At 38.0% G+C, this 23374-nt stretch overlaps 1 long non-coding RNA gene across 2 annotated transcripts in view; it reads right to left on the reverse strand.

Annotated features, from left to right (window-relative positions):
• Positions 1–23374, reverse strand: part of LOC309977329 — a 292832-nt gene that overhangs the window by 210203 nt on the left and 59255 nt on the right. The gene's annotated exons all lie outside the window — the stretch shown is intronic.

Below are 23374 nucleotides of genomic sequence, written 5' to 3' on the forward strand. Positions count from 1 at the left end.
GCTTATACAAGGCACTGCCAGAGAGTTGAACCCAGTCCTGTTTAATTCAACACCTAAGTTCTTAACTACCATGGATGGTATGCTCTCTTCCATCACAGAAGCATAAAGTCTGAGTCGGCAATGCTGGACGATATCCTTGCTGTATGTGTTAATATAGCTAAGGATATAATGGGTCAAATAAAACAAGTATAGCTTAGCCATGGAAGCACAGAAAGGGTTTCAGACAAGCACATGGTAACAGTGCCTGTTCAAAGAGTCAACAAGGACCTCAGTCCAAGGACCCATTTGTTTCAAGGAACAGGCCAACAGGGCCACACAGTATATGGACAAAATGAAATTTCTCAACCTTCCAAGATAAAGGCCAGTGCCTGGACTGTGGATTCACCAAGGCAGTGTCACTCCAGGATACCTCTTAAAAAATACATACCTCTGATACATCATATTAACAAATCGAAGGAGAAAAACCATATGATCATCTCAATAGATGCAGAGAAAGCTTTCGACAAAATTCAACACCCATTTATGATAAAAACCCTGCAGAAAGTAGGCATAGAGGGAACTTTCCTGAACATAATAAAGGCCATATATGACAAACCCACAGACAATATTGTCCTCAATGGTGAAAAACTGAAAGCATTTCCACTAAGATCAGGAAGAAGACAAGGTTGCCCACTCTCACCACTATTATTCAACATAGTTTTGGAAGTTTTAGCCACAGTAATCACAGAAGAAAAGGAAATAAAGGGAATCCAAATCGGAAAAGAAGAAGTAAAGCTGTCACTGTTTGCAGATGACATGATACTATACATAGAGAATCCTAAGATGCTACCAGAAAACTACTAGAGCTAATCAATGAATTTGGTAAAGTGGCAGGATACAAAATTAATGCACAGAAATCTCTTGCACTCCTATACACTAATGATGAAAAATCTGAAAGTGAAATCAAGAAAACACTCCCATTTACCACTGCAACAAAAAGAATAAAATATCTAGGCATAAACCAACCTAAGGAGACAAAAGACGTGTATGCAGAAAATTATAAGACACTGATGAAAGAAATTAAAGATGATACAAATAGATGGAGAGATATACCATGTTCTTGGATTGGAAGAATCAACATTGTGAAAATGACTCCACTACCCAAAGCAATCTACAGATTCAATGCAATCCCTATCAAACTACCACTGGCATTTTTCACAGAACTAGAACAAAAAATTTCACAATTTGTATGGAAACACGAAAGACCCCGAATAGCCAAAGCAATCTTGAGAACGAAAAACGGAGCTGGAGGAATCAGGCTACCTGACTTCAGACTATACTACAAAGCTATAGTAATCAAGACAGTATGGTACTGGCACAAAAACAGAAAGATAGATCAATGGAACAGGATAGAAAGCCCAGAGATAAACCCACGCACATATGGTCACCTTATCTTTGATAAAGGAGGCAGGAATGTACAGTGGAGAAAGGACAGCCTCTTCAATAAGTGGTGCTGGGAAAACTGGACAGGTACATGTAAAAGTATGAGATAAGATCACTCCCTAACACCATACACAAAAATAAGCTCAAAATGGATTAAAGACCTAAATGTAAGGCCAGAAACTATCAAACTCTTAGAGGAAAACATAGGCAGAACACTCTATGACATAAATCACAGCAAGATCCTTTTTGACTCTCCTCCTAGAGAAATGGAAATAAAAATAAACAAATGGGACCTAATGAAACTTCAAAGCTTTTGCACAGCAAAGGAAACCATAAACAAAACCAAAAGACAACCCTCAGAATGCGAGAAAATATTTGCAAATGAAGCAACTGACAAAGGATTAATCTCCAAGATTTATAAGCAGCTCATGCAGCTCAATAACAAAAAAACAACCCAATCCAAAGATGGGCAGAAGACCTAAATACACATTTCTCCAAAGAAGATATACAGACTGCCAACAAACACATGAAAGAATGCTCAACATCATTAATCATTAGAGAAATGCAAATCAAAACTACAATGAGATATCATCTCACACCAGTCAGAATGGCCATCATCAAAAAATCAAGAAACAATATAGGCTGGAGAGGGTGTGGAGAAAAGGGAACACTCTTGCACTGCTGGTGGGAATGTGAATTGGTACAGCCACTATGGAGAACAGTATGGAGTCCTTAAAAAACTACAAATAGAACTACCATATGACCCAGCAATCCCACTACTGGGCATATACCCTGAGAAAACCAAAATGTTCATTGCAGCTCTATTTACAATAGCCTGGGGATGGAAACAACCTAAGTGTCCATCATCGGATGAATGGATAAAGAAGATGTGGCACATATATACAATGGAATATTACTCAGCCATAAAAAGAAACGAAATTGAGCTATTTGTAATGAGGTGGATGGACCTAGAGTCTGTCATAGGGTGAAGTCAGAAAGAGAACGACAAATATCATATGCTAACACATATATATGGAATTTAAGGAAAAAAATGACATGAAGAACCTAGGGGTAAGACAGGAATAAAGACACAGACCTACTAGAGAATGAACTTGATGATATGGGGAGGGGGAAGGGTAAGCTGTGACAAAGTGAGAGAGTGGCATGGACATATATACACTACCAAACGTAAAATAGATAGCTAGTGGGAAGCAGCCGCATAGCACAGGGAGATCAGCTCGATGCTTTGCGACCACCTAGAGGGGTGGGATAGGGAAGGTGGGAGGGAGGGAAACGCAAGAGGGAAGAGATATGGGAACATATGTATATGTATAACTGATTCATTTTGTTATAAAGCAGAAACGAACAAACCATTGTAAAGCAATTATACTCCAATAAAGATGTAAAAATAAAATAAAATGAAATAAAAAATACATAGCTCCTCCATGGGCCCTAAGTGAGCTTTTTTCCTATTTGGAACTCTATGGTCCTTTAGGTATATTTCCACTCTTTTTGGCTATTTTAAGCCTGTTTTAAATTCAAAGAATCTAATTGATTGACACAGTGCATGGCTAAAGAATATATGTATCACAAATCTGTCATAAACCTAGGCCAACTGGCTTCTCCCCACAGACCCAGAGTTAACACATATAGAATTGGGGCAAGTGGGGTGCAAGAGAAGAGTTTCAGGGAAGGGTACAGTGTCCTTAAGCTTAAGAAAGGGATTTATGTAAAAAAATCTGGAAGGACACGCTGATAGAAAATTCATGTCCACTTTTATCTGTTTTATATACTGGAGGTCTACATGAGATTTTTTCAAGAATGGGTTCCACTGCTTTAAACAAAAAAAGCTTGGACACCAATGAGGTAGAAGGAAGGGATGGCTGATGCTCAGTTCAGTCATGACCACTGTTTCTTTGGATATTAATTGGCAGGCATTCATGGCTATGGCTGACTGAGACGTGGTTGGGAATGAATTCCAAGGCATTCTCCAGAATGGCTCTACCCAGTACTCTCTTAAAAATCTGATTTACAGCCATAAAAGAGCCCTCATAATTAAAACCTTCACCCCAAACTTCAATCCTAAATAGATGTAGGTTTTTCAAGCACTATGGTGGGCATAAAGGGAATGCACAGTTTTCTGGAAAATGCTAAGCAATCCCTTCAGGATGGAAGCCCATATCAGGAGGTAGCTGCAGTGATCAATATAAGATGTTGATCTTATGATCAACATCTAGACCTAACATGTTGAGTTTAAACCCCAGAGCTACTCCTTACTAGCTATGTGGTCTAGGGGAGGTTCTGTAACCTCTACAAGCCTCAGGATTTTTACATGTAAAATGTAAACTACATAGGAATACTCTAAAGATTAATTACCTGTAAAGTGGTTTGTACTGAGACTCGCACAGATCAAACCTCCTCAAATGTTAGTTTACGTATTATCACATTGGGAACAAAGATTTGAAGATAAAATGTAAAGTGGTTTGGAGAATAGAAAGCAGTACAACACAGAGAGGGCATGAAATCAATAGAGAATAGGGAACATGAAGAGGGGAGATGTGAAACTAGAGATTTCATGATCTGCTAAGGTTTGGGCTTCACTCTATAGGGTATGGGGATCCACTGAAAGTTGTTTAGTAATTCACTTGTTCAGAAAAATACATTCTAAATGCTTACTCTGTGCCAAGCACCAATTTAGTGGAGGAAACAAGAAGGTAAATAAGGCAAGTCCATTATTTAGGAGACACAGACTTATTAATCCTGAGATGGGAGTTACAATAAAAGTATACACCAAGTGCTATGTGAACAGAGAGGGTGAAGTTTAGATGAATAAGACTGGCAGAGAAGGGAGAGATCTTCCTAAAAGTATAAGCAGCAGGTCAGAATGGGGTTTGACCGAAAAATGAAGAGAGGTTTATAATATGAGAGGAAGAACAGAAGTATAGCCTCCCACTGAGGAAGCTTAGAATAGTTGGGATTCCAACATTTGTACCTCCAGGCATCATGCTAAACCTAAAGCAGTGGACCCTAAAAATCAGCTTCCTCAGGTTCCACAAGCCTCTTGTTCTTTTGTATTTTTAACTTTTCATTTTATGTTGGAGTATAGCCAATTAAGTATGTTGTGATAGTTTCAGGTGCACAGCAAAGGGCAGAGTCCACAAGCCTCTTGAAGATACAGATAAAACAGCTTCCAATACTTAGGGAGTCATCCCAGAAAGAAGTTTACTCCTCTGAAGCTTATCACTGCTTGACTCTTAGGAGCTACTTTGGAGAGGACATCAACAAAACTTCTCTCTTGTCCATTTAAGAAGTTCACAATCATCGCCAGTTGAAAATGGGATAAAGTGTGCACCCACGAATTGAAAGAAACAGGGTAAGGATTACAAAAATTTTAAGTAGTTCAATGAAGGGGTGGTAGGCTGGATAACACCTCCCCAACAAAGATGTCCATGCCTTAATTCCTAAAACCTGTGAATATGTCTGTCACCTTACGTGCTAATGGGAACTTTGCATATGTGATTAAGTTAAGGGTCTAGAGAAGGAAATAGGATGATAGAAGCTGAGGTTGGAGTGATGCACTTTGAGGATGGAAGAAGGGGCCATGAGCCAAAGAATGTAGTCTTTTTCCATAAGCTGGAAAAGACAAAGAAACAAATTCTCCCCCTTGAGCCTCCAGAGGGAACACAGCTCCATGAACACCTTTAGCTCCATGAGACTCATTTCAGACTTTTGACTTCAAGAATCAAAAAAGAATAAATGTATTTTAAGCCACTAAGTTTGTAGTCAGTTTGTTAAAAAAATATATATCTATATCTATATATATAGGGCCTCCCTGGTGGTGCAGTGGTTGAGAGTCCACCTTCCGATGCAGGGGATATGGGTTCGTGCCCCGGTCCGGGAAGATCCCACATGCCGCAGAGCGGCGGGGCCCATGAGCCATGGCCGATGAGCCTGCACATCCGGAGCCTCTGGACAAATATATATATATGTATATATATATGTGTGTGTGTGTGTGTGTGTGTGTGTGTGTGTAATATGGGGAGAGAGGGCCTCCTCCAAAGACCTCAAAGCTCAAGTATTTTATTAATCCCCTCAACAGCCTAGAGAAGATAAAGAAAATGGAAACAGAGAAGTTAGAGCAAGTCATTCAAGACTAAATAGCAGAACAGGGAAGGAAAATACTACCAAGTTTAATACCCAGAATGAAACATGATTCTTCCAACTCCAAAAATGCGGAAAGCTCTCTGGAAGACTACCAAGCTTCATTTGAGTGAGAAGTTCAGATCCTGCCCATAGGGAAGCCCAGGCATTTCATTTTGATGCAATCTCAGGGTCACAGTAAAAGAAAATGGCGGCCCATATTTGGTTATCCTCACTGCCAGTAAAATAATGTCCATGCTGCAAGAACTAGTACTAATGCACCCCACAGCCAGGGGTGCCCAGCCCCAACCCAAATAAAAGTATGTCAATATTAGCCACAGAGATGGAGAAAATTCTCTTACCCTCCCAGGGTAGTCAAAGTCTGTGCTAATGTTTATGGGAGAAAAAGAGAAAAAACAAAGTCAGGAAGAAAACATATCTTTATCACTCACATCCCCAAGCAGATAAACAGACTAAGAACCTTAGGGAATGCCAAATTTAGTTCTTTGCATCATTCCCAACTTGCATATCTCCTGAAAATATATTTAAATACTATTATCAATAACACCACCTCCTAAAATAAACATTTTTCATTTATGAATTTATGCCCATTTTGACCATGTGAAACCTGCAAATTAAACATATACCAGGAGATGAAGGCAATAAGGCAGACAATCTCCAGCTAAGAAATCTGAAGAAAAAAAAATTATATATATATATATACATATATATATATATGGAATAAAAAAGTCAATCTTTGATGAAATAATTGCTTCTGCTGTTATTTTTTGCTATTGCTTCAGAAATGTTCTCTCTCTCTCCCTTTTTTGTCCCTATAGCGAGGTGCCCTGCTGCTGTGCAGATGAAAGGTCCAGTCTCTTTAAAATTTCATGCAGAGCTCTTTCACAACATCGAAGCTTTAAAGGCCCACGGCAAATTCAACATATTATTACACTTGATGGAAGGAGATAAAAATTACATGCAAAATATACTGTATATTCATTTTCTGGAAATACTACAAAGTTACAGTTTCCCAGTAACCAATATGGACTTACATATTCTGATTTCAATATTTAGAAACACAAAAGATGCACATGGAGTACTGAAGCAAAAGTAAGAATGAAAAGTCAAATCACCCAAGGTTAGATTAGGGTCCTAGGAAGTGTGAATAATTTTATTCATAGTTTTCCTAAATTATTTTAGATATATGAAGCATATTTAGAAGACACCAAAAGATACGAAGGGGAAAAAAATAGATTTTCTCAAACTTGTATATATCATGGGGTTCTTTACCCTAAGTTATTTTTATATCTCTAAGAAAAACATGGTGATTACTGCTTTTTTATTTTCACATATAAAATTATCTCAAGAAAACATTAAGAGCTAGAACTGAAGATATTGGTATGTAGAGCTTGGTACTGTCAAAAGCAAGTTTATCAATCATTACTCATTAATAAGGCTTAATTATAATAGGTGAACTTGATTTTAAAATTTTAAGTTCACAAGTTAAACATCATTATCTTTACATCTAAATTTTAGGTGTTTTATTGTAGCTGTTTTTAAATGGCCCCACTTGGCCAGCCTCATTCATTTGCATTTACTCATTTTCTTTCAAACATTTAGTGGATACCTACTATATGCCAGGCACTGTGCTAGGTGTTAGGAGTGAAAAACCAGAAAGATGTGGTCCCTGTCTCCAGAGGGATTACAATATAGTAAAAGGAGATGAACACAGTAAAAGGTAAGCATGACAAACCCTCTGAGGTCCTATGGCAGAAGTAGGGATATCATGGTAGCACAAAAAGTAGTTGATTGGTTTCTCCTGTAGGAAGAGAAAAAGTTGTATGCAGGCGTCAGTCCTTGACCAGAGGCTTAGAAACCACCTAGGCACTGATGAAATAAACCAAGGCAGTAGTAGTAGAGTTGGGGAAAAGGGGACAGATTTTGGAAAAATCATGAATACAAAACCTGCAGGACTTGGCTATTGATTAGAAGTAGAAAGCCAGAGCATGAAAGAAGCGTAGGATGAATGCCTGATTTCTAATACTGGTTTCATTCACCAATTCGTTCATCATTTCAACAGTTATTTACTACCTAATAGGTGCCAGACATTGTTCTAAACACTGGAGACATAACAGTGACCATTTAAGAATCCAAACTCCTAAACTTAGAGATGACAAACGGAGAACTACAACAAATAAGTACTATAAGAATACATAAGCACTGTGAAGAAAATAGGGCAGTTTCAAGGAACATAGAGAAGGCCAAGACAACTTTGTCATGGTGAGCAAGATGAAATTGCAGATGCAGGCAAGCAGGGTCAGATTACATAAGACTTATAGGCTGGGTAAGAATTTTGTTTTAGTGTAACAGAAGAAATTTTGCAGGTTTTAAGCAGAAGTGACAACAGATCATTGGGGAAGTAGATCAGGGAGCAAAAAAGGAATCAGAGAGGCTAGCTCGAAGGCTCTTGCAGTGATCTAGACTGGAAATAATGGTGACTTGGAGCAGGTGAGAAAAGTTGAGCATTCCCAGGGTCCCTTTTAGGGGTGGAGTTGGAAGGTTTTGTGAATGGGTTAGCTGTGCAGGGTAAGGAAAATAGATCAAGTTTATTCTTGGGCTTTGCTTGAGGGACTGGGTAAATAAAGAAACTGGGATGGGCAAGACTTGGGGCAGAAGCAAGGCAGGGGAGGGGAATCAAAATAGTTTCGAGAATGTTAGGTTTGAGACACCTCTTAGACATCAAAGTAGAGTTAACAAGTAGGCAGCTGGTTATATGAGATCAACTGAGAAAAGAGGTCAGGGCTGGATATGAATTTGGGAATCTCTCAGTATATAGATGCAAAGTCCTGGGGCTGAGTGAGATGACAGGGCTTGGGGCAGGGGTGGTAGTGGGAGGGACTGTCAATAGATGAGAGATCCCTGAGGATCTCCCACACTAGAGGTCAGGCAGAAAAGGTTAACAAGGTCAGCAAAAGAGACCATGAAGCTGCAGCCACCAAGATAGGAAGGAAACCAGGACAGTGTGATGTCACAAAAGCCAAAAGGACAGTGTTTCAAGAAGAAGGGAGTGGTTCACTATGGGAAAAAAATTTTGAAAGGTCAAGAAATATGAGGACATAGAAGTAACCATTGGATTGAAAATCATTAAGATTTTTGGTGACCTTAAAAAGAGAGTTTCTGTGCAGTTGAGTGAACAGAACACCTATGACTGTTTTGAGAAGATAATGAGATGTAAGGAAGCACAATCAGCTAGTGTCAGCAACTTTTATGATTTAAATTTTGTTGTAAAAGGCAACATAGAGATGAGGCCTTAGCCAAGTTGGGGAGTGAGGAGATAAGAAGTTATGGGAAAGGAGATGGCAGAGCATGTGTTCATTTGCTGATAGTAACAATTCTGTAGAGAGGCAGAAATTGATGATGCAAAGAAGTGAAGCTTTAAGAAGGCAAAAGGAGATTTGATCCAGAATATAAGAAGTGGCGTTTCTTTGATTTTGATTTTTTTCATCTATAAAGCATATTTCCAAATTTAAGAAATCTGAATATAGACTATATTAAATGATTTTATTGAATCAATGTTAATTTTCTTAGATGTGAGAATGATAATGCAGTCATGCAATGAAGTGTTCTTTTCCTAGGCAGTAAATGCTGAAGTATTTAGGGATGAAATAAATGACATTTGCAACTACTTTCAAACGATTTTAGAAAAAAAGATATACGAAAAGGACTGATAGATAAAACAAATGCGGCAAAATATTAATAATCGGTAGATCTAGGAGTAGTTGGGTGCTTTCTGTGCTATTTTTTCAACTTCTCTATTGATTTGAAATTTTTCCAAATTAAAGTTGCATGGAGGAATTACAGAGGTTTGGGATAACCCTCTCCCCACTGGACCTTCTAAATCAGAATCTCTGGAGATGGGACCTAGGAATCTGCTTTTTATAAAGGCTCCCATGATGATTTTGATTCGCAGCTCAATTGTAATTAATCATTATTGCTGCATACTAACCACTCCAAAGTTTACTGGCTTAAAAGAACAACGATTTTATTTGCTCACAAATTTGTGGGTCAAGAATTTGGGTAGGACTCGGCAGAGCAGTGACTTGGCTGGGACTGAATCTAAAAAGAAAAAAAATGGTACTGATGAACCAGGTTGCAGGGCAGAAAAAAAGAGGTAGACATAGAGAATGGACTTGAGGACATGGGGTGGGAGGGTGAAGCTGGGGCGAAGTGAGAGTAGCATCGACATATATACACTACCGAATGTAAAATAGTTGGCTGGTGGGAAGCAGCAGCATAGCACAGGGAGATTGGCTTAGTGCCTTGCAACCACCTAGAGGGGTGGGATAGGGAGGATGGGGGCGGAGGCTTAAGAGGGACGGGATATGGGGACATGTGTATGCATATGGCTAATTCGCTTTGTTGTACAACAAAAACTAACACAATATTGTGAAGCCATTATAGTCCAATAACAATCTACTAAAAAAAAAAAAAAAGACTGTCTGACTCACTGACTGTGGCCTTGGTGCTCAGCTGGAGCTGCTCCACGGGGACTCTATCTCCAGCAGGATAGTCTGGAATCCTTTACCTAACAGCTATGTTCCCCCTCTATGGAAACAGAAGTTATGGGACTTGGGCTTAGAAGTCTAAAATATCAGTTCCATCACATCCTATCTGTCAAAGCAGGTCACAAAGCCAGCCCAGATTCAAGGGAGTAGAGAAAGAGACTCCATTTCTTGATGGCAAGAACAACAACATCACACTAACAAAGCAGGTGTGGAGCAGAAAGGTGTGATTCACTGGGGGACTGTTACATCAACTACAGACACCCACTAAATTAGACTACTAACTTAAGTAATACAAGTCCTCACTTAAATAATACAAGCTTGTGTCACACCTTGAGTATCCTGTCCATATGTAAATGATTCTTCTAAAACTGTCTGAAAACAATTCATTTTCTTAATTTGGAAGAGACTTGCAATTTTATGGTGCTAATAATTTGCTCAGTAGGCCATAAACATTCCAAAAGTAAAATCCAAATCCAATCTATCCCACTTATCCCCAGTCTCCAGGACCCAGATTCAGATCACAGCAGTTCTGCAAACTGAGGGACAATAAAAGAGGTTCTAGAAGAGTCTCAGCAAGTTCTCACCAACCTCACAAATGGGGAGCAGAACTGGAATGGGATGCTCTTCTTGTGTAGAGGAGTAGCCTTTCCTCATTCTTGCCCTAGGGGTGATGACAGAGGCCATACCTATAACCTCTTCTTCAGTAACCTTTTTAAGCTTCATTAGCTGATCACCATGTTAACAGAGGTAACCAGGCCTCCAACCAGGATCCTGAATAGGAGTGTAAGGCTGGCACCTCCCAAAGTAGAGTGACAGAGAAGATGGGAGACAGCACTCTAGCTCTCATCACCATTACCAGAAACTCCAAAATAGTGGTGTCTGAATTAACGTGATTTTTGTTATGTGTACTTATGAGACTTAATTAAAGCATATGTGGGACAGGCACATATGTGTCCCTGAACAGAATAGTTTTTCACACATGGTCCTCCCTATGGAAAAATTTTATTCTATCAGCTGTCAAAATCAAAAACTGCATCTGATACTACTCCTGAAGAATTAAGGTGTGTGCAAGACTGACCCTTTCTGTGCCCCGTGTTTACCTGTGCATATAAACTACCTTGTAATTGTATCCACTGGAGGTGCAGAGTGTGGCAGCAGTATATTTTGAACCCAAAGCTACCTGACTTAAAGCCTGAGCTACTCGCACTACACCAAGCATTGAAAAACTGAAGAGGTATGAATCTCTGATTACAGAAATTAGAGAATCAATTAGCCGGATTAGGAGGTATCTGACTTTCTCAAGGGCTCCTGAAATCACCCACAGAGGAGAACTCATTAGTGGAAATACGTTACAGTTCCACGGGCTCTAGTCCTGACTCGTCTATCATGAATGAGCTGTGTGACTTTGGAGAAGCCACTTTTCTCTGGGCTCCCTGTATTCATCTGGGAAGAGTCTTAATTACAGCTGATTACCCTTAAGATCAAGACGCCTATATGTGCCCACAATGTTTATATTAAGAGCACTTCAATTGAATGCATGCGCTCTTTAAGAACAGATAAATATTTGAAGTGCATGAAAACCATCATGGAGTTGATGGTTGACTATCAATTACAATGTACTTTAAGAGCATACACTTCATTGAGTTTTTACTTTGTCCTACTGTCCTCTAAACAATTTCCACTTGACAACATATTTAGTTTAGTTTAAAATATATTTTCATTTCAAATTTGTATCTTTAAATTCTTGGCATCCCAGAAATTTTTTCTTCATTTTCCAATGACACTTTAAAACTTCCCTCATATTACCTACATTACGAGATGTTTCTGTCATTTTTGTTTACTACATTTTCACCCCTATTTTAGTTACAGGAAGTATTCCCAATGCCACTCAATGGTTTTATTACACAACAGTATAAATTGTTACAACTCCATCAACATTTATGAGTACTACTATCTAAGCAGTGTGTGTGTTTTACTGAAATAATCTATAGATAAGGTGTGTGGGCACACATGAGTAGCATTTTCTTGAACTTTCAAAATTTGGTCTATAACTGATATCCAGAGATAATCAGTTAGGCAAAATCAAATATTAAAATTGGTCATAATTAGTACTGATCACATACTAAAATAATGATGTGAGAAATGTTTTGCAAAATGTAAAATGTTATATATATATATATGTCCAAGTACTATTAGGAAATTCAGGTAGCCACCATATGGCTCCAAATTTCATCTGATAGATAAATCTTTATAACACTAAAATTCCAGGTGAAAGACAACTGACTAAAAGATAACCTCTAAAAATAACATATATAATCTGAAAATCTAATGAATGTTCAACTGCAATAAGTAATAATACATGTTGGCTTTTATTGAACAACCATGAGGTCCCAGACAGAGCTAAAGGCTTTACTTTCATCATACACTTTTAATTCTCACAACTGGCTTTGCCTCCTTAACTTTCCCACTACTCAGCATGTATAGAAACCCATGAAGCTTGTCCCCCTGCTGGAGGCCTGAGGTGACAGAGCCAAGAAGATCAACACTCCGACCTTTTGTGGGAGAGGCACACAAATGAGGAGGTTCTGCCTAGCAAACTGGTGACTTCCCCATTTTATAGATGAAGACACTGAGGCCTGAGGCATTAACCAACTTGTCCAAGATCTCACAGCTAGTTAGTGGCAAAACTGAAACCTGAAACCAAGTAGTTCCCCAACCTCGATTTTAATGGCTACATTCCACTGGCTGGCAAGGGGAAGTTTATTAAAAATCTCCCCACTGATGAATTAAAAATTCAAGGAACAACAACTCTTAAAATTTCTGGACTTGCTTAAAATCATGCCATTTATGTTGTTTTCCATCACTGAACTTATTAAACAGTGCTACTGCCACTTCTCCAGCTCAGGAATCAGGCAAAGTTTGAAGCATTAGGATTTATGCTGAAATATTCCATGGGGTCCTTCTCTGCCTATTTCTCTCAAAACTTTGTTTCTATTAGTAAAATATTAACAGCTTTGCCCCATACGAAACTAACAACAGAAAGATATTATGTAACTGATATATTCTGCAAAAATATGCACATGCAAATAGCTTACACAAAACTGTAATTAAATTAAGGGGCAACTGAATAGGTGTTACTTATAAAAAAGTCTCCTTTAAGTTAATCAGATAAAGAACACACACCAAAGAATCAAAGAAATAGAATATACCCTCAAGTTATATCACAAGGAAAAAAAAACCTCTCTGGATAAGAAATTCAGGTTTATTTTATCTTAAATCAGACCAAGGGGATTTAGGTTGGTTTTTTAATTTACTTGTTCATAATGACCTCTCAGATTAATCATACTTTTTATAGAATATTATTATTAATTAGACATGTCATTGCTTCAGGCAGAAAATTATTGGATAGTAAAAAGGTCTATATTCCAAAGGCTCATAAGAGAAAGATTTCCATTTCTATCATTGCACATCTCTTTCAGTTCCAATTCTCAGTGGAAATAACTCAACAATTTCAGTCCTTGTAACACTAACATTTAGAAGTGTCTCCCATTTACAAGATAGCTGAACTAGGGTTTGTCTTATAAGACTTTTTTTTATGTTACTGTATTTACAAGCCAATTATATTTTCTTAGGGTATGCAGGTTCAGAAGACAACCTTTCCATGTCGCTCAGATTTTTATCATCTTCCATTAGGGGTCTTAGAATTGAGCCATGGGGAAGAACAATTGGGTCATCGGTTTTATCCATCAGGCTGGTGTCCTCTAAAATGCTCTTGATGCCATCTGGTTGTCTCTCACAAGTCACTTCGGCTTCCTCCTCATTCCCATAAGCCCCTTGTGTTTTTATCTGTGCCACTCTAACCACATAGGAAAACTATATTTCCCCCTATAGGTCAGGACTCTGTGAGGCTCTCTCCGATACCTACATTTCTTTTGCTCCCACAATACGCTACATCCAAAAGGCATCTAAAATCATATTGCTTTCCAGAGCTCCAGCATAAGAACAAGGGCACAGGTAACTCTGTCCCCAGGTTCCTCAGTTTATGAGTTGGTCCTACTGTCTACTCTCACCCTCCATCCTCCCTTTCTCCTCTAGCCTCATCACTCTGAGCATCCAAGCAAATGACTTGGCCTCCCATTTCACAGTGAAAAATAGGAGACTAACAAAGCCAAACTCCCTCAACTTCTGGCCCATTTACCATTGAATTTTCCTAGCTGTACAAAGTTCATCTCTTCACTTGCATCCCATTTCTCATTCCACCCTCTTCAGGAATCTCCCTCCATCAATTGCCTTCCTCTGTATCTTCATCCTCTCTCCTTTGACTCTCTCCCTTCAGCTTCTAAGATAAATATGTGACTGTCATTAAAATATACACAGCATCAGAAACAAGAACCACACACAAAACTCTCCCTAGACCCTTTTATGTCTCATCTTCCCATCACAGCTAAGCTTCTTCAAAAAAAAAATACTGAGAAAAATGTTCCAGGCAAAAAGAAGAGTATTTGTATACACCCTGGGATGGAAATGATCATGACTCTCATGAGAAACTTGAAGGTCTGTGTGGGTGGGGAATCAATAGAGTGGTGGCAAGTGAGACAAGGGATAGAGAACACTGGCCTTATGATTCATGAAGGATTTTAACCTACACCATGGACTTGAAGATCAAATAGGAGTGTGAATATTAAGTGCCTAGTGCACATAATAAAATATAGCTATGGTTATTTTAAAACATATGACCCTGACTTTCTTCTTACTTCATTAGAACACCCTCCAAGGCTACAGAAGTGAGAGCAATCCCTTCGTCACTGGGCTGAAAGCCTACTTGATGGAGACTTTATGCAGGATAAAGTTGAAATCTCTCAGCTCCACACAGAGGTCTCATTTGGAAGCATTTGGAAACAGTAATAGGTACACAGGCGATATATGTAGCACAATAAACATGCGTTACAGATTAATATGCTAAACTAAGAAATATAAAACTTGCCCTGCAGCTCCTATTCTGGTAGATGGAGGTTGGGTGTGTAGAGTGAGAAACTGGACTAGAAATTGTCAGTTAAAGATAATTCCATCTCGCAGGACAACTAAATTCAAAAGGTAAACCTGGACTGAATGCTGGAGTAGAAAAACTGCTTTAAAAGAACATCATTAGGAGAAAGGATGAAATTGCAGTATGTACTGTAGACTATATAGAAGTGCTCTATCAATGTTAAACTTTCTGAATTTGATATGGTTATGTAACAGAATATCCTTGTTCTTAAAAAATACACACAGAAAGACTGAGGGGTAAAAAGGCATGATTTATGCAAGCTACTCTCAAATGGTTCAAAAACTAATTTTTAATATAAACAATATTTTATGATATAATAAATTCTCATATTATATATAATTATATGAGAGAGACTGCTAAAGCTTAAGTTGTAAATTGGTGGTTCTGAGTAAAGGATATACAGGAGCTCTTTGTACTATTTTTTTTTTTTTACAACATTTGGGGTTCAAGAGCTGGACCCTGAGCTGTCCTCTAGGTCCTCACTGCCCTGTAGCCTCCAGAGAGATGCCTCTTTCCCTCTTGGTCACCCTGCAGTGTCCCCTGCTGAAGTCCTCAGCTGATAGAACTTGTGATCTCTTCTGGCACTGTTGGGGCCCAGTAGGTTTCCCCATCTTTGCAGACTTGGCCTTATTTAAGCCCTTGCTTATTGTCTCTGGATAATGCAAAACGAGCTTTGGAAAACAGAAGTCCCTCTTTCTCTCTTGACAAGCCAGACTCTCAAGACTACTGTCTTACTGCAACTTCCCCCCAAAACTTAAATTTGATGCTCAAAGTTGAGCACTTTGTTGGTAGTTCTAACCTTTTGCCTTTTCCCCCAACACTGTGAAACCTGTGTTTCAATGAAGGGTACAACCCATGGCATCTTTGTTTACAGGGAAAAAAAAAAACACATCTGCATAACATTTTCATAAAGATAGTTCTTACATGTAGTTTCCATTTCAACAATTTAACTAGTCTCAATCTTTATTTTCTACTTCCTCAGGTGGCAGAACCACAGTTAACACTGAGTATAAAAATCCTCAAGGTCTTGATAGTCATCAACTACAATCAAAAATGGCTATAAAGGGCTTCCCTGGTGGTGCAGTCGTTGAGAGTCCGCCTGCCGATGCAGGGGACGCGGGTTCGTGCCCCGGTCCGGGAGGATCCCACATGCCGCGGAGCGGCTGCGCGTGGGCCATGGCCACTGAGCCTGCGCGTCCGGAGCCTGTTGGCTCCGCGGCGGGAAAGGCCACAATAGTGAGAGGCCCGCGTACCTCTAAAAAAAAAAAAAAAATGGCTATACAGATATAAAATGCAAGGTTTAGTAAAAAGAAATGGGTAAATTTTATACAAACAGATTTCCACAACTCTTTGACATACTAAATGATCAAGTGATTCTTTACATAGTTAAAATTTTAATGAAAAAAATCTACCTTGCATGTCCTACTTATTTTCACTATAATTAAAATTTATAAGCCACAGCTACTACATCCAAGCAAGGCAGAAAACTATAGGTTTTATAATGGGTCCTCCCTGCCTCATCTCCCACCCCTAGTAATGGATTAAGATAAAAATATTCATTTTCTACTTAAACTAAGTAATCACAACAGTTGTAGGCATGTATGGAAATTCAATATAGGGTTCAACAATTACCAATAGGTAGAAAGAATTTAAAGTGGCAAAATTATAATGAAGTACCTAACAAAGCTTAGCTGCACTGGGAACGGCTCCAACTCTCCCATGGTGAAAGGAGATCTGTGAGGCTTTAATTTTGGGGGGCCCTGGTTGGCTACAAAGCCACAAAAGGGGACTGGACATTGAGAGAAGGGGAAGCAGGACGATGGCATCTCTTCAACATGCTTAGGTTGGTCTCATTACCTCCCTAGCCCGTTTTGATCAGCATATAAAGACCAGGGTTTTGTGTGTGGTTTTCTGTGTGTGTCATTTAATGCTTACAAATCTCAGATGCAAAGAGGAAACTAAGAAAGATTTAAAACCTTATTATTTCGGAGTAATAAATTTGGGGGTCTTTGATTTCCTTGAAAAACTGAAAAGAAAAAACAAGAGGACCTTGCTTTATTTGTGAGAGGTGTGCCATTAACTTTGCTAGAAGGGCATTTATCCTTTTAAAGGCATATTTAATATGCCCTTAAAACACAGTAAATATGTATCTTATAATAAGATGTTTTCCTCATGTTTCCTTTGGGTAAAGTCTGTCTAGTACATCCTTTTAAGGATAAATAGATGCTTTTAGAAAAATGGAGTTAAGATATCAACTTTTACTTTTAGGTTCACTTGAAATATTCCACGGCCTCTCTCTTTGTATCCTACTTGTATATGCAATTTTATGTAAATCTATTTAACATTTTTCTTATGAACTAACATAAGGCCTGAATAATCTAACACAGCATATAAAAATTCTCTTCCTCTAAAATTAACGCCCAAAAATGCAGTACAGTATTCCTCCAAATTATTTTTTTTAAATGAAGAGCAAACTGTGGAGGTTTATTGAAAAAAATTTTTCATTATATTTTTGAATGAGTAGAAATAAAGAGTTATAAGGAAATTTTTCTGGAGCTTTAACATTATAATTTATCATATGACTCTACAAATGTACATATATATTAAATCTATATTACACAAGATTATTGTATATATTTTAAATTATATACAAAATAGACACATTCATATACCTTAAGATTATTAAACTTTACAAATCTACTCATACATATTTTCTGTCTTTTTCTCTCATAAAAATTCCTGTTTCTGTATTCATACTACCTGATCACAAGGTAACCTAAAGCACACTTGCTTTAATAACTTACACATTCATAAATATTTTTAAACCCCATAAATGTTTAACATTGGTATAACATATCAAAGTACTGTTCTTTTCTCTGTAAATAAATCATTTCTAATCGAAAGACTTGGGGGTGGGGGAGAGGTACATAGAGTAACAAAAATCCTGGCCAGGGAATCAAAGGACATTCCCAGACATTAACTTCTCTTTCCAAATATGAAAAACATATTAAATATGTATCTTATAATAAGATGTTTTCCTCATGTTTCCTTTGGGTAAAGTCTGTTTAGTACATTCCTCTTCACATTGTGCTACAGAATTCTTAGTCAACTTTGTCATTTTTCCCTCTGCAAAGGGCTGCCTGCTGGAAGGAAGCCAGAATTACTGTGATATCACTCACTCATCCAAGACTAACTACATTAGAGTCAGGCAAAAATGAGTTATAATGTAAAAGAAAAATGATTAAATTTATTTATATATATATATATATAAAATATAGATACACACACAGCCCGCCCATTATACTACTTCTAAAGAAAAATAGTTAACTCCCACTGTCTGTGTTCTGAAAAGAAGACAAGCTATGAAAAAAGACATAAGGCATTCACAGGATTGAAATGAACTTTTAGGACTGCTACATGTTCTACAGTTTAATTTTTTTTTTTTTCCCAAACCCATGTGGCCATCTGTATCTATAATGAGGAGTGAAACAATAAGGGATTTTTCAAGTAAACCTTTCGTAGGGCTGCAAACTGCCATGGTACTTAAAGGAAGGGGTGCCAAATGACTTAGGATTTCTGGGCAGCCATACTGCAAAAAAAACAGAGCATGTGGGTGGCCACGTTGCTTATACTTGTGGTACGCAAGTGAGTGATATTAGTTACACTTGCATCTCACAAGCAAAAAAAGTCCCCACGTTACTTCTGATATCTTTCTCACATCTTCTTGCCATGCCTATCACCAAGCTATGCCAATTGATTATGTCTGTAGCTGTCAATAATTTTTCTATATAAACATCCTCTTTGAATCAATCTTTTGTCACCTGGATTGTTTCACTTCACTTCCTTTTAGCAGCACTAACTGCTTCAAGAAAACAACTGCCGCTAAAAACATGGTACTGCAGCAATCATTTGGTTCTGTGCGCACATTTTAATTTCATGCCCTACGGGGGGGGGGTATCACTATCGGCCGTAAACAAAAAATGAGTCTTTAATGCCTTATTGGTTTACACAATTTATCTTTCAAATAGTCAATGAGCTTTTAAAAAAAATAATAAAGAAAAACAGAAAGAAGGAAAAAATGTTCAATTGGCAGTGGATATTCAAGGAGCATTCAACCCCCAAATGTGAATCCTACAAATATTTCCCAAAGTATATGTTTATGAAAATAAACTGAATTTGTCAAATGTCTCCTCCTTCATGGCATATCCTGTTGTTATCCCAGCGCAGTGGGACCTAACATGTTAGGCCAACCCTGTTGTGATCGCCAGAAGAGAAGCATTTAGTTGTTGATATCAGATTTAGATGGTTTTTGTAGCACGGCCTGTAATTTAAATCTTTCAGAACAAGAAGGACGAAAGTGGTTGTGGGGTGGCAGCCAGTGGGAATCAATGAAGAATAAAACTTAACGTGAGCAGGAGAATGTATGAATGCGTATGGATGTTCAGGACTGGCCTCAAACCTGTTATGTGGTTTCTGTTTTCCTTTGACATGGGTGTTATTTTCTCATTGGCAGAAACAGCTAGTGAAACGTTGGTCTTCTCCTTTCCAACATGTGTTATTAAACGTCTAAAATCGCAAGTCAATGAAAAGGAGCTGCTTTGGTTACTGATAACAGTAGCCTGAGAACACTTAGTCCAGCAATTAGAACCTAAGATGAGAATCTAGAGGAGGGAAAGTTCAAGAGTAACTGACCAGAAAATAAGGGAAACATAAAAAAAAGGTCCATGAGTAGATGATTTTTAAAGTGAAAACATTTTTATATTTTAACAAGTATGTATGGAAGGTAAAGTAAAACACTTCTTCCCATAAAGACTTTTTTTTGAAAAATCATATTTACAGCCCAGACTTTCCTGCCCTCTTGTGGAGAAAATACAGAGCTCTTTATATGACAGTGGCTTTTCAAAACTTGCAGATGCCTTCTTCCATGGTATGTGTCATTTACTGTCATGGTCAGATCCCCTGACGTTCACAGAGCTTTACTAGCTGTTAACTGTTGTACTGAAACAAAACCTAAGACGTGAATAACAAAGCAGAGCTAGATCAGATGTTAGACAGCAAGGAACCATTTTAATGTGAAACGAGAAAACTGCAATGATTAGTTTTTAATAATACTTAGACAAATAAATGTTTTAAACAAGAAGGACAAGAGAGCAGAGTTTTCAAAGTAGCCATCAGAAAGCTCTAGTCCTTTCATCTTTCTACTCAGAGAATGGGCTATCATCGGTCTCTGTGGGAGCACAGGTACTGCCACTGCACATTGTCATCTGGGCAGGACCAGCCTGGGACAGAGAACGCACAAATCCCATTGGCAACTCCTGTAAAATCAGACAGTTTCCAAGTTGTTTAGGTTGCTTTTAAGGAAATTTTGTACAAGTTGGCTTAAATTTATACAAGAGACAGGGGCTGGTGGTCCTGACCACCACATTCAATGCCTAACTCCAGCCAACGACCAACTTATGCTGTGATTTAGGCATAAATCTGCTCTGGTCATGCACAAGAAGATGTTAAATTTCACTGTATTTATCACGTGTTCTAAAATCGAAGTGTTTCAGTAAAATCCAAAGTTCTTTTTAAGGGTTTTATAAGTTGGGGGGAAAGAAAAAATTATAGTAGATAACATTATCATGAAAATATCATAAGATTTCTGAAAGGCAGCATACCCTATTGTAGATATAACTTTTTCCCAAGTGATAGACTCTCAGATGTTCACTGAACGTTCCCTAGCACAGTACTAAGCACCACAGCAACACAAAAGAAACACAAATCATGATTTCCACTTTATATCACTAGGTATTTACCCCAGCACCAACTGTGTGCCAGTGCTCAGTGTAGTAGGAGAAACCAGGTTTATGCAGCAGCTGGGCAACAAGGCCCAACTGGGCAAACCAGACAATCAATGGGCCAGAGAGGGGAGGCTGTAGCATCAGGGAATTCCTCTGGAGGAAAGAAGACCTGGCCAGAGAGACAAAGTCTGAAGAAAAAGGAGGAAGAGAGAAACTTGCTCCATGTAGCACCAACCAGTCATGGCTTATAAAAAGATTAAAAATGGTGGATTTGAAAGACCTCCAAGTTATGATCACCTAAGTTAAAAAAAATAATGCCATTTGCAAAAGGCAAGATAGGTTGCACAGGTAGAATGGAACCAGATTAGCCAGAGCATGGACTGCAAAGCTCCAGTTTGAATTTCATCAACAGGAAGCCAGGAGTGATGTAGGAATAGGGGTTTATTGATGACATTTTCGCAGATGATTCTAAGGAGACAGTGTTTCCAGTGCTCTGAGTGTGGAGATGTGTGAGAAAGAAAGGTGGTCAGGCAGTTGTTAAAGTGATACAGGCTAAGCTAGAGGAGAGGCAATGAATCTATAAGCTGTTCTCTAAGAAGATTAATTAAATAGAGTGACTGGTTGACTATAAGAAAGAGAACCCAAAAAATGCCTTAGGTTTAAATCCTTTCAGGATGATAGGACGAGGCACTGACAGAATCAAGAAATTAAGTGAATAGAAAATTCACACATTTTACATTCACTCCCATCTCTCAGGTCAGCCTTAATTACTGTTTTATAAGAGTGGTAATTCTGCCTCCATATTATTTTTTAATTAAACTTCAAGTTACATCATAGTTTTAAAAAAAATTAAAATTTTCAATCTGCTCTTAAAAAGATTCAGTACAGTTAGTCTGTTTCTATGCACAAAACTTGCAAGTTTTGGATGCCACCAAAATTTACTGTCATAATTAAATACCCTTGAAATCACATGAATAATAATGCCAACAATTTCTCAATGTATCTGTATTTAGACATTTATTGATAAGTATATCAATAATGTATGCCCAGCACTGTACTAGGTACTACAAGGCATTCAAAAATAAGGAAATAAAATGCAGTCCCTGATCCCAAGCAATTTTTAATCTATTAGAGGAATAAGACAAGTACAGAAACAACTATAAAATAAGGCTGAAAGTGATCAATGCTGTCTTAAAGGGAGTATGAATAAAGTACATAGAAAATCAGAGGAAATCAATCATTTCAACTAGAAATCAGGGCCAGGAATACATGTTCTGAGTCTTGAAAATCGGAGTATGAATGTTGCAGGTCTCTCCCAAACCTTATATTCCAAGATTCTCTGTGCAAATGAAAAAGCACATTCCAGTTTGAGAGAGATGCTTTTTTAAGAGGCAAGAAGGTAAGAGAGCAAGAGTTTTCTATTCAGGGTACAAACACTGTAGATGAATCATTAAACATGAAACTGGTAGGCAATGACCTTTACTACAATGGGCTTTGATTGGCAGATAAATGATTCCCACTAATTTCTACAGGAAGGACAGCCACTCAAGATTTCAAATAGGATTTTGGCATGATGGGATATGACCTGTCTATAATTCAGCAAATTCATGTCCTTTAGTACATTTAATCTGGCAATAATGTCCTTGGGATGGGGGAACCACAAAAGAGCATTGCAACAAGTGAGTAAGGGGTAAGAGAAACAATGATCATCTTAAGCAGTCTTAGAACAACAATGATAAATAAACTGAATAATCTGTTTTTGCCAAATACCTCCCATAATCTAGTAAATATGAGTGATAAAATGCAGACTTCCAGTAGCATTTAAATAAACAGACACAAGCAGGATGCCTCTAGGCTACAGTTTTTCATTGGAATTCCCAATATTCAAGCTAATCTTCCAAAAAATGTGCCAAAATAAATGGATATACCCTTTGAGTTCAAAACTGAGCTAGTGAGGTCAATCCATGTACATGTTAGTGAACTTTTATTAGTGAGTATCTCAACCCATACATTTTTATTATTATAATAACAATTCTTCTAGAAGAATACAAATACTGTCTATTGGTTGGAATACTATCCTTTCATGCTATCTGGCATTCTTCTCCCCACCTAGGACTAAACCCAAAATATGAAAGTAGTCTACTTAATCCTGGTTAGCCTATGTCCAAGGCCACCTATGTGCTTCTTAATTATAACCCCGAATCAGACTCTTGCAGTCATTAGATTCATGGGATTGTATCAATCTACAAACCCACAGCTTTTTAAATGTAAATTTGCTGAATTATATACAGGTAAAATCTCATTACAATGAACTTAATTGTAATAAAGAGTATGGAAAAAGATGTGTCTCAAGAGAGATGCCCTACCATGGCAATGATTTCTACAACTAGGGAATTATTACTAATCCTTGAAAT

This window comes from Leucopleurus acutus, assembly GCF_964270905.1.
Source record: "Leucopleurus acutus genome assembly, chromosome: 20".
Lineage (NCBI taxonomy): Eukaryota > Metazoa > Chordata > Mammalia > Artiodactyla > Delphinidae > Leucopleurus > Leucopleurus acutus.